At 42.5% G+C, this 12,768-nt stretch overlaps 1 protein-coding gene across 4 annotated transcripts in view; it reads right to left on the bottom strand.

Moving 5' to 3' along the window:
* The window catches only part of enox2 (ecto-NOX disulfide-thiol exchanger 2), a 174,634-nt gene extending 162,169 nt beyond the window's left edge, over nucleotides 1-12,465 (bottom strand). The window contains exon 1 of one of the 4 annotated variants that reach the window (XM_077005888.1): nucleotides 12,260-12,465. The gene's annotated coding sequence lies outside the window, so the exon portion shown is untranslated. The remainder of the gene's footprint in view (nucleotides 1-12,259) is intronic. The other 3 variants (XM_077005887.1, XM_077005889.1, XM_077005891.1) reach the window with 3 other exon arrangements.
* Nucleotides 12,466-12,768: the final 303 nt, after the last annotated feature.

Genomic DNA, 12,768 nt, shown 5'->3' with positions numbered 1-12,768 from the left:
CGTCTCAGCGCAATGAGAACAGTCATGTTTGCCGGGTTCATACACCTATACAAGGTGGAATTAAAGCACTTGTACGTCACTTTCAAGGTCCATTTCAATAATTTCCAGCTCGTTAAACTTAATTGAGTTAAATATTTATACATATATTCTAAATGATTCGAAATAATTCGCTTTTTTTATCACATTATTTAATGGTTGTTTATTTTCAAAACGCCCAATCTTAACGTCTTCATGTTCTTTCATGTTTCGTCCTGGAATTACAAGAGGCTCGTATTTGTTAATGTAATTACAAGAGAACTGTTCAGTCAGACAGATATTTGTTGTGAAACGAAGTAGTTACAATTTCAAGTACTTTAGCCTAAATTCCAGCACTTTTCAAACCTGATACACAAAGCAACATTAAAATTGGTCAGGTAAATGTTCATTCCCCTGTATTTGAGGGGTGTTTTTTCTATACTACTAGGCCTACATATCGTTTCGGACAACACTGCAAAGAATGTGACACGGCAAGATTAAATGCTTCCGTCGCTCGCGGAGGTGTGCGGAGTCGCGCTACGGTCACTCGTGAAAGTATAAACCTAGATTGAATCTATTGTTGAATAAACCTGCAAAATATTTGGAATTATTCTGGATTCATTACACAGTAAAAAAAAAACTAATTAACGTGCTGCTGTTCAGAGAGACACTACATCTCTGTATTTTAATCTTAATTTATCGTGGTTCACATCGATATCGGGATATCCAACAATGTTATCGCACATCGTAATTCTAGTCCATATCGTGCACCCCTATTTCTCACCATCTTGGACTTGCTAAACGAACAACAAACTTGGATTTCCTTTCATTCTCTTCAAACTTAGTTTTGATTTACATTTTATTGAACCAATGCTCATTATCAAGCACAGGATTCCTTACAAGTGAAGATTTCCCAACCCATTTCCTCTGCCAGTCACTTCCATCTGCATCTCACCACATAGTTTATTCTCACACGATTTGGGGGGGGTTCTGGAGTCCTGTCCTTCGAGCTCTTTCTGATGGAAGCTTATTGATACAATCAAGGCTGTGCTATTCTTGGTCTGCTCTGCACCCGCTGCCTGTGCCTTAATCCGGATCAAGCGTGGTGCATCTGGCAAGCGTAGGTCTGTCTGAGGAAAGAAGCTTTTTTGTCATTATTATTCCTTCATGCCGCCGCCTTCAGAATTCATCAGCGATGCAGCAGGCCGTTCTCTCCTGTGACTTGCCCACCCGCTGGTTTATTGTCCGTGAGATACATGTGATGTTTAGAAGTGTGGGAAGTTGGGTAGTCCATTGATCAGTAGACTGGGAAAATTGGCCTTTGTTTGCAAACTTCCGCAAACATAAGCCAAACACGTAAGCCAAACATAAGCAACATGTTAAAGACGAACGCTTGTGAACCAGGGTAGAGGCACAGCCAGAATAGAGCATTCTGCTAACATTCAATATACCATGTTTTCTTAAGCATGTTCACTTGAACTGAAATCTACTAATATCAAATATTTCTGAAAATTAATGAAAAACTGCACCAGATATATAGTTTGAATAATTAAATCATACCAGGTAGACAAAAATACCAGAAAACCATGGCAGGTGAGCAATATCATGTTGGAAAAGGTTATGTCGTAACCTACAAGCACCATGAATACTGAGCAAAACATCCTGCTGAAGGAACTGACAAGACATGTATACCTAATTTAATGAAAATTACAAATTCAGAATGCCTTTTTGAGGGCATATAAGTAAAAGATTAAATATTAAAGGAATATAATATTCCTTAATATGTAAGAATTGGCCATAACTGAGTATAAAAAACTACTCTGAATTTCGAGCACCACACAACAGGAGCTAGAGTTGTCTAAGCCAGCAGCACCATATGGTTTGCAGATACGGAAAAACCTAACGAATCGTCTCTGTGTGACATGCCTGTGATGCGAATGTTGTCTCTCAGCAGCTGTGGGAGTGAGTTTTAATCGAAAATGTCTTTCATGAATTTTAAGGAAATGTATTCCAGAAGAGAAGTGCCTAACGGTTGATAGCTGCTTCCTTCCTTTCAGTTACTCCATATTGACTTTTTTCTTTCGGTTTCCTTCTAAACATCAGACCAAAGTAATGATATGAATGTTCAAACAAAGTTGATGACAGTCACTAAGAGGAACAGCACCAACATACACAGTCATGTAAAATCAAGTGTCTCAGAACTCCAACTGCTGCTGTTCATTACAATGGGCTATCTTTACCTCTACGTCATATTTGAATCAGGCTGAACTAATGAAGCTACAATGCTATAGATGGAGCTATATTTATCTGATACATACAGGTAGTCAACAACATAATGGTCACTCCAGCAGAAAATGAAGAAACAATTAACTTTCAGTAAGTTACTAAGTTAAATACAAATAATTTCTTTGTCATTTTGACACTAAAAAGCCAAAAAAAAAAAAAAAAAGTATCGTCTCAAATTATTGCCCATGGACAAGTATTAATTGTCTGAATGTCATGTGTGACACAATGAAAAAGGTGTAATGTCAAGAGAACCAGTATTTATATTTACTTTGAAAGAATGGTTTTCACGCTGTGCTTGGCAGTCCACTGGGCACACTACACCTGGGCTGTTAACTGCTCTTGGATTCCAGCCAACAGATAAAACATGCTCCCTTCAGATTGAGAACGGGCTCTAAGACTGTGAGGAGGATTTCCCAAGCCACTTTGCAGCTAATCAACAACCAATCCTCCTGGTTGATGGTTGAGTGAAATGTTGGAGAACTTTTGAAGTGATCTGGATCACTGCATGAAAGGCTCCTTCACTTCATCATAACAACTTCAGTCTAACTTACAGCCTTATTTACCAAAAAGTATATTCCATATTCTATAGTGCCAAAAAGGAAAAGAGGAAAAGAACAAGGTCACTAATTATACATATGAACTTTATACATATGGGCGCTCAGATGGGCCAGCCTTCCAACCACTAGCTCCGCCCTCGCTCTTACACTCACATTCTCCTTCCAACCACTAGCTCCGCCCTCGCTCTTACACTCACATTCTCCTTCCAACCACTAACTCCGCCCTTGCTCTTACCCTCTCATTATCCTTCCAGCCGCTAACTCCGCCCTCGCACTTGCCCTCTCATTATCCTTCTCACATATGCAGCTTCGCTCCCTCGGCTCACTGTGAAGTCTCCCGTGTTCTACCCAGAGTTACTGAGCCATGTTTGCTCAGTCTGTCTTCTCGTCTTTGCGAGTCTGTGCCTGGGTTTACTGATCCCATGTCCTTGTCTAGCCTGTGGTAGTCTGTTCGCCATAGTCTGATCTCTGCCTGGGTGATGCTCTTTTTGTATTGGCCTTCAGATTTGTCTGCCTGGTCTGTCAATAAAAGCTCATTCTGCTCAAGCACCTGCATCTGGTCATTCCATTCTTCAACAAACTGGCTGCAATTATTTACCAAGTGTGTTCTGCAGCTGCTGATGAGTCTGGTTCAGCAGTTAGGGGGCATTCCAGCACATTCATTTACACAAAACTATATATTTTCAGTATATATAGCTTTGCTGTTTCATGGTAAGAGCTCTGACTTGACCATTCAAAAACATGAAACTTTAGAATTTTTGAACTTCAGAACTTTGAAGCTACAGAGCATCAGGATATACAAATACAATTCATTGTTACCTCACAATGCTCCCCACACCACCACACAACTCGACCATGCATCACAGTTTGGGGTTTGTCTGTTGTTCTGTTGTTTCCAGAACATTCTAGAACACAGTTCTTCTAGAGCTAAAGAAAACCCAGGTGGCCCATTTCAACCTATCTTTATTTTGTCTTTAGTGCACACTCGTGAACACAAGGCATCAAGTGCAAGAGACGTCTGCAGATCCTCAGCTGTCACAGATTTTTTTCAGTGTTTGCACTGATCTTTGTAGACAACATGGGAGAGTAACAACATTGTTGTATTTCCTCTCATTAATTCTATTTTTGCAAACTATTTGGCTGATTGCAGACAGATGTGGTGCTTCAGAAATTGCTTCTTGACCATTTTCAGTCTTATGCACAACAACATTTCTTGGGAGTTCTTCTGAATTCTGCTTTATTGGGTCATATTGCATTCGAACAGAATTCTGTAGTAAACATCAAGGTGATTTTTTATGTTCAATGCCAAAACTGAATTGACTAGAATAACTGAGCCCAGCCACACTGTGTTTACAACATTAACATTAAAATAAAATAAAGTATGTGTGTTTTGCAAACACTGCTGTTTGTTAAATAATTGTGAGTAATATTAAAACACCGTCTCCCATATCCCATTTGCAGGGGTCACAAACTTCCTGTTCTTCTTACAATTGTATTTTAGGTTAAGTGTTTTTAAAAGGTTTTTATGAAACGTAACAAATCTTGTGTGTTTGTTTTGATTATTGATGGTGGCAAGTTTCAATTTAACAAATGGTTAATTGTTAATGCATAACAGTGTATTAATGTATTAAGACTTTTTTTTTTGCTTTCCCCTTTTATATCTGGTTGGGATTTTTTGAAGGAAGCCCCCCCCCCCCCCCCCCCCCCCCCCCCAAAAGCCATCAGCTTACATTGCCTAGTACCAATGACACCAAATAATCAGTCACATTTCTAATTACACGTTGTTATAAGTACACAAGCAATGTAAGAGACTAAAAACCAAGTTCCTGTGGGCACTTCATGTGCAGGCCACCAGACCTTACAAAAACACACACAAAACATCCCTCCCTCCTCCTCAAACTGTGTGAGATACAGTTCAGCTTGCTTAATGGAAAGATATAGAACTAACATATCTAATAACATAATATCATTGCCAAAAGGAAGCAAAAGCACCCACACATTACACCTGTCTGTCGTGGAGTGTCTGCTTCTGTCTCTTTGAGGATGAGGATTTGAGTGCTGCTATAAGACTCCAGGGAACATCTGCACGGTTATTCTATTCTCTTACCCCCCCCTCCTGAGTAGCAAAAAATTTTGTAAGTGGTTAAAGTTGAAAAGGATTTGGATGCGGGCATCTTTATAGTAGCAAAATGGTGCAACGTGAGCCCCCCAATAAATGTGCGCTTATGATTTAACAGCAGCTAAATGTCTTCATCTGCATATAAATATGCCTTAACAAAGCCATGACAAACAAATCTGCATGATTGTATGCAGAGACCTCAGCAACCTCACACGGCTTCATGTAAATTACGTTGCCATGCCGACGAAGCTTATTATTTCAATCTGTGTGAAATTAGACGAAGAATGTCAGTGATCCGAGAGTGACAGTGATGAAGAAAAGGTGACACAAGCGGGTGGATGAAATGGGGTTAAATGGCTTGAGGACCAACAACCGGTCCAACGTCTCTGACTTACGCGTGTAACCGTCCAGTTGGCGTTCAGCTTCCCAGATGCAGAGATACTGGGACCAGTAGGACAGCATCAGCTCCGCTGCACAGGCTGGCTACCTCTGTGATATGCAGCGGGAAGCCAATTAGACTGTGGAGCTGACGACGGACACGACAGGAGGTGCCACTCCACCCTCTCCCTTTGAGCTGGTGCTGAGTATTATTACCCATGAATGGCTGGAAACCATTATTAGGCTCTCCAGTTCTTAAGAAATACAAACTGGACGGGTGAGGACAACAACACCCCAGACACTCCCGATTACAGTGCAGCTGATGCGCCTGTTGATGAGACTGTCCAGCAAAGAATCACCCTGCAGAACCCCCTCTACTGTTGAAATGGGCCTGTTCCTTTACGCAGGGCAGAGACAGCAGTGTCCTCTGACACACAAGTGGAGACTACAAAACAACCCTATTGATTAGTGTAGGCAGCATCTTCCCCTATCTACATCTTTTTTTCTCATTTCTCCAATGAAGACCGTGATGAAACACGGGCCAAGCAGGAACATAAATGCGCATTAAATGGGGCCTTCGTTTTATCTCTGTAACAGACTCTGTGAAACCAGGCTACGTGGCTTCCGGCAGCCACCAGCTCCTTACTGAGGTCGGCTTCGTCGGCTTCTGTCTGTCCGAGATGTGAAAGCCAGTAAACAGCTGGAGTGGGAGTGGGCCACCAGCATCACAGAATCACGCCCAAAAACAGCTGGACAGGTTGAAAGAAGAGCGAGCAATGCGCCAAAGGACAAAGAAAATACAAAGACGTTGGAAAGCAAGTTAGCACTCATTCCTCATCTAGAACAATTTAAACCCAACCAGATCCAGCAATACCAATTTACACTTCTTGTATAGTTCACATCAGAATAACACAAACAGGTGTCTGCCAGCACTGATACGGCGCTGTAGTTGCATCTCTGCACCAGTGCCAGACTAATAATATATTTCAAACAAAAAGAAAAAATCACGCACCAAGTTCTCTGGATCATCCACTACTAACACAAAAACATCGGTTTGGTATGGTGTGCCACGTCACGTGGTGTGAATACGTCATTCCAGCAGTCCGCTGTGTAGTGTACATCTGAAGATTGCACTACAGCACATTCAGAAAGCCAAGAACTAAGCATGCATATTAGCCAAATGATCACACAAGCTAAACACCCATAGAACATGCAGAAAAGCCAATTGTGTTCTTTTAACTTACTAGATATGTGCATCATATGACACACCTAGTACTAAGACTTTAGTCACTCTCTAATGTTTGTTTATTCCATTGTTTGTAAAGTTACAGCCTAAATGATCATTAGAATATCCATACAACAAAAACACGATTTTTCTACTAGACTTAGTTTTTACTTATTATTTACTTAAGCTAAAGCCAATTTTGTTGGGTTCAGACTATTTCCAAGCTCACCATTATTCTTTGGTGCTAACGAAAAGCAGCGCCATAATAATCCATCCCAAGCTGGGACGAATCGATAGACTGCAGCCAGTGTGAGGACCTAGCAGGATTTCACTAGGAAACCTTGATTGCACATCGATACCTCACAGAAAAATGAGTCAGGCAGCCACCTTTGTAACCACTCTATCAGTACAAGAAGGGCATCGCTTTTGAGCTGACGAATCGAGTGGGTCAGCCGAGCTGGCAGACAGGCCTCAGCCAATCAGCACGTGCGGGAAAAATCTGGAGAACGCACACTCATTATGCACTGGGCCAGCCCCAGATTCACAAGCCAGTTCAAACATCTAAGTTGGTTATGTGTTCAGTTGAATATGAGGCAGCCACACATTTTAGCCACTTTGGCCTTTTCTAAAAAGATAGTTGTGATCTCCTTTTTGTTAGTGACACTGCAAAACACTTTATTCAGTGTTTACAATAACAAATGTTCACTGGAGAGAATGCAGGGTGTGACTAACTCACCCATGTTCCCCCTCAGCATCAAACAGGCATTGGTTCAGAGCTCTCATGCTACATTAGGTTTATGTACATGAAGAGCGTGGATTGTAAATGCAGCCCTAGGTTCAGTCAGGGTTTAGCACCTGGGAGACCTCACTGTTCATGCACAATATAAAAGAGAATAACTGGAGGAGCCATGTGACGTCTCTGAGGTCCTGCTACTGAAGAATCCACCGTGCACAGACATGGCGAGGAACCGACGGCTACGTGTGCAACGGTCCTGTCCGTTTCCATGAGACGGCACACACACTGCTGAGACGTCTCACGCCGAGGACGTCAAATTTGCCTCTCTGAGGCATTTGTGTGAGTGTCATGAGAGAGAAGCTCCTACGTGTTCGGGAACGTTGAAGCTCCTACGTGTTCTGGAACGTTCCTGTACGTGTGGCTGACACTGCACTCCTGCAAATGATGGTACGGTGAAGGATCTAGTGAGAAGATCTGGGTATGCACATCATCTTCCTCCTTCAATGTCACACGGCCCTGCTTTGGTCACACACACACCTATCGACAGGTTCCTTCATGCTCCGTCACTAATATCATGCTGCCAATTGACAACTCCGTAATAGACTGGGGGGGAAAAGTTATTCTCGTGAGAAATGTCTGATTCTACACGGTTTAGATATACTATCTTTAGATGTGGAACATGTAAAATTGCACCTTATCAAAACTATTTCATGGTTTCATCATTTTGTCATGCATGAATTATGTTGCAAAATACAATACTGAACAGAAATGCAAGCAACAATCAAGTCTGGCTGGTAGGCTTTATATGTGCTGAAATAACATTTATTTGTCAAAAATATCATTTTTAAAGTGAAAGCTCTCTCAAAACCCAAGGCTACACAGCATATTTAACAGAGATAGGAAGCTTTAAATATTTAACATGTGTGCACACACACACCATCAAACACACTCCCATATCTTTCATTCAACAATGAACCACGGTTCATTGATTACCTTATCAGTGCGGTGTCAAAAGTGAAAGGTCCATTTCTATTTGTTTGCTCTAAACATAAAAGGGAACGATGCGGGAGCAGCATGCCCCAATTACCCAGGCCACCTGTACACAGCCACAGCACGCTAAGAGATACAGTTACAAATGAATGTGTGTGACAAGAACAAAAGGCTAATGTGTTTTCAGAGACCATTCAGGCCACATTTCTAAAACTGTTTGAACCCACCACTTGTTTGATCCATTTGAATTACTTTTTAAATGTGGCTAGCATCTCAACCTACTCATAGTTAATGCCCTGCACAGAATCTTTTGGGATTCTGGTTGCTGTAGCCATGGCAGTTTGTTTTGCATAGTCGACAAGCTACACAAGCAGACTGGGATTCCAGACTAACAGAAACAAACCACGTAAAGGGCCTGGAAGTGACTGCAGGGGACATTCTTTTGGTGCCACGTTGCTCTAGCAGCTGATTTAGCATGAAGCACCAGCTATGGCCATGAGCTTAACACTCAGCACATCAAGGCTAATGGGAAGGTATTTACATCCGTCTCAGACATATCTTACAGGTCCCACAGTGCATGCTATACATAACCTCATTTCAATGGAGCGAAATCAAATGGACAAAAATAATATCCTTCATTTTGAAGTCATATTTAATACTTTTGTTTGCAACAGAAGACTGCAAATTGATATGACTCACAAACATAAAAAGACACATTTGTGCTGCTGTTATTGATATGATAGGTTAGCAGTGGGTCCATTTTCAGTTCTGGCTTTTTTTTTCTTTTTTTTTTGAGTGCTTTCACCTTCATTCTTCAGTAGTTGAAATGAGTTTTCAGAGTGCAGATCAGCGGGTCTTGGTCAGTCAAAAACAGTTGAACAACTGTTGCTGCGACTAAATGTACAGGGATAGGTTTCCTGCTCCTGCTAGCAGTCCTATCATCAATAAAGGCCTGTGAGAAAGCTCCAAGCCCCCACCCTCCACAGAGGCAATGCAGTGCTGTGCAGTCATGGACAGTGCTGTCGCCACTCTTCTCTACGTCCATCATGAAGGTATAGATTAGTCCTCCGCATCCGTCCATTACGTCTTTGTCTTACACATTTACTTGACCTTTCTAATGCACAAGCTAATGATGCAACCACACACACAGAACATTAAAAAAAACTCAACAGTCATCTAAAATGTCAGCACTAAAAAAAAAAAAGAAGATGTACATCCTGTTGGATGAAGAAGTACACAGTCTCTGATTAAAGGGTCATTACAGCACCACAGGGGCAAAGCCATCAAAAACAACACAAATGAAGGCACCACCCACTTTCTCTGATTCTATATGATCATTCTGCCAGACATGATGGCACTGTATCCATGACAGCCCTAATGGCTGAAAGAAAACATTTATATAACAGATGTCAACAAAGGGGGAGGTGGGAAAAGCTCACCCAATATTACCTGGGGATTTACGTTATGCAAATGAGCTCATATTTTTAGTCATCACTGGCGACATTATAAACAACATGCCTAATGGCTCTCCAGATGGGCAACCATGATTCGGCCTCTCACGGGCAAGATTGGTCATGTTAGGAACGAGATTCTCCAGGGCTGAAATTAGTCAACCCTCCATTACTAACATCATAAAACCACCTTGGACAGGGTTTAGCCTAAAAAAAAAACAATTAATTAAAATATCGGAAGAGCCACTATGACATACTGTACCAAGATGAAAGCCTGAATGAAAGGATAGAGGGTGGATGAGCCAGGCTATGGTGGCTTGAGCCATGTGGCATGTCCCATGCTGCAATAAATATTTCACAGCAGGTTTGATGGAGCTCTCAATGCTGAGGTAACAAGAGCTGAGAACAATCACTAATGAGTAGAGAATGTAGAGCAGATAGATCATGTACACTGAGAGCAAATAGAAACCAAACACCTTTTATGGAAAAAATGTTATACCAAAAAAAAAATGTAATGTAAATGTAAAAAATGTAAATATATTATTTTAAATAAAGTCCAACATTCGTATGTCCTGTTGTGCATATATATTCCTCTTTTGATAGATATTGTTTGCACTTTTTTAGATCAAAAGACAAACCTTAAAAGACATTGCATTTCCTAAAGTGCAACACATTCACTCATTTCACACAAATCTACCTCCTCCTTATAAATGAACTGACAGGAAAAAGAAATAATGAAAAATAAATAAGAAAAGAAAGATAAACATGCAAAAGAAAGGGTAATCTTTAAAAGAATACCACAGCATCATCTATGTTGAATCAAAGCTGTAAGACAGAACTGCAAGTACGTTTTCACTGATTTGTGGAGAGACCAATCCAACTTTCAAGCAACTTGAGCAATCAACTACTTCACATCAAGTACAACCCCGCTCCGATCTCGATGGATAAGTGATCGGCTCTTGATCAAGCCTCGTGTAAACAGCTGCTCATCAGTTTGGAGAACCTGACTCTCTTTGGCAGCCCTGTGCCGGCAACAGCAAGCACTAGAGCTCTCCTCGTGTGTTGCTAGGGCACAAAACTTTTCACAGAGATTGTTGTGGGTCTGGTGTTTGTACAGTCCCGACACTCTCACACGCAGCACCACTTCTACACGCCCTGTGCTCTAAAAATACTGCCCATGCACAATCTAATGAGACGGGAACACTAAAGTAGCCTACACAGGAGCACAGCAAGATAACTGAAAATCAAGATTAAGAGGACAGCTAAGAAGACAAAAAAAACCCTCAAACATTTCAGCTAAGGCCTGTCAAACTCTTGCTACTCTTGCTTTAGCAGCATAAGCCGTAAACCTAGCTTTCAGGCACCACAACGCCTGCAGGTACGCTAGTGCGGAATTTAGTTTCTGAGTTACACAAAAAAAAAACAGCAGCTCTGGTAGTTCCATTCAAGGTCTGAATGAACGACTGTGGTTGGGGATGTAGCTGAGGGATGGCAGAAAGTGGGATTACCACTTGCCAAAATGCAAACTTTAGACTTATTCCAATTTGGTGGTGTAATCACTTCCTAACTTACTTGCCCGTCTTTACTTTCAGAGATAACTAATGACTTCTCTGCATATACAAACACTGAGACACCGGTCATATTAGCTCATTTGCACTTAAGTCAAACAGATCATGTATTTAGCAAGGAAGGTCGTGTCGCACCTGACACCGTCCGGACCGTTTAACTAGCGAACCCCACTGGTCTATGAGGCGCTTTGCTGGCCCACACTAAGCAGCACCAGTCATCAATACAGTACAGTAGACCCACATCGCGGCAGCAGGTACCGACCGCTGTGGCCACGACCGTGTGCGCTCTGGGCTCCAACCGTCCATATGTTCTGCCTTTAGCAGATACACACACACACACACACACAATGTTGTCTTCGCCTTTCTGCGGGACAGACTTCTCCAAACATGAGGAAGTCGCTACTGTAACACGCAGCTGATGACTGTGAAGGGAAGCGGAGTCACTTAAAGGAGAACATGGACCGTGATCCGCCCAACACAGTTACGGCAGAACTCCAGTAAACCCGCCGAACTGTACCCGAACACCCAGCGCGTTTACCCCACACACTTCACCTTCACCAGCTCACCCAGCTAGCTTTAAAAAGTTCATTTTCTGTTAACTAGCAACAAAACAGCACATATTCAAGTAGCTGGAGAAACGTTGGGTTATAGTTCTAGCGGCCGGAACGACCCGATCCACAGCAGCAGCTCCAGGCGGAACCGCCCCCACATAAACAAGACGCCGAACCGCCGCGACACTTTAAACTTAATATCATCACAGCTAGCTTGTCCGCTAGCTAGCATGCTAACGAGGGGACGTCTCATTAGTCATGTTTACGCTCTTTAGGCGAACAAATCTAGTTTAAAGTCATGCCATCGCCTCCGCGTACTGTTGGCAATACGTGCCGCGATATCCAGTAGTTCGTTGTCATAAACTAGAGTAGTTACCACTTACTTCCCCAACATGAAGACGCGACCACTCGGATGACTCCGCTCCGTTACTAGGCAAGCGGCTGGTCAGCAACGGCGCTGTCAACGCAGATGTAAACACTGAAGCATTATGGGAACGTGGAGGACAGCGTGGTGCACGCGGAGTAGCGTGTAGCGACACCTACAGGGACTGTACACATCATATAGAACAGGGGTAATCAATTAAATCTTTCCGCGGTCCATTTTTGGCAGATAGCTCAGACCTTAGGTCCGGGTCCGCGGTGGCGAACGAAAGTTGTTGAGCGGGGGGGGGGGGACGAAAGTTGTTGAGCGGGGGGGGGGGGGGGGCAACGTAACACTCAAATGGGTGGTGAACGTAACACTCGTCTCCGGTTTAAATTATAGTCTCCCGTTAAAAATTTTTTGGCATTTGGGTCCGTATCCAGTTAATCAGGAATGTAATTGGGTCCGGACAGGACGGCGTTCGGGTCCGGATCCGGACCGCGGTCCGCCATTTGGTGATACCTGATATAG

Source organism: Brachyhypopomus gauderio, chromosome 5, assembly GCF_052324685.1.
Source record: "Brachyhypopomus gauderio isolate BG-103 chromosome 5, BGAUD_0.2, whole genome shotgun sequence".
In the NCBI taxonomy this organism is placed as follows: Eukaryota; Metazoa; Chordata; class Actinopteri; order Gymnotiformes; family Hypopomidae; genus Brachyhypopomus; species Brachyhypopomus gauderio.
The sequence above is the reverse complement of the archived record's forward strand: the minus strand, read 5'-3'. Positions and strand labels throughout refer to the sequence as shown.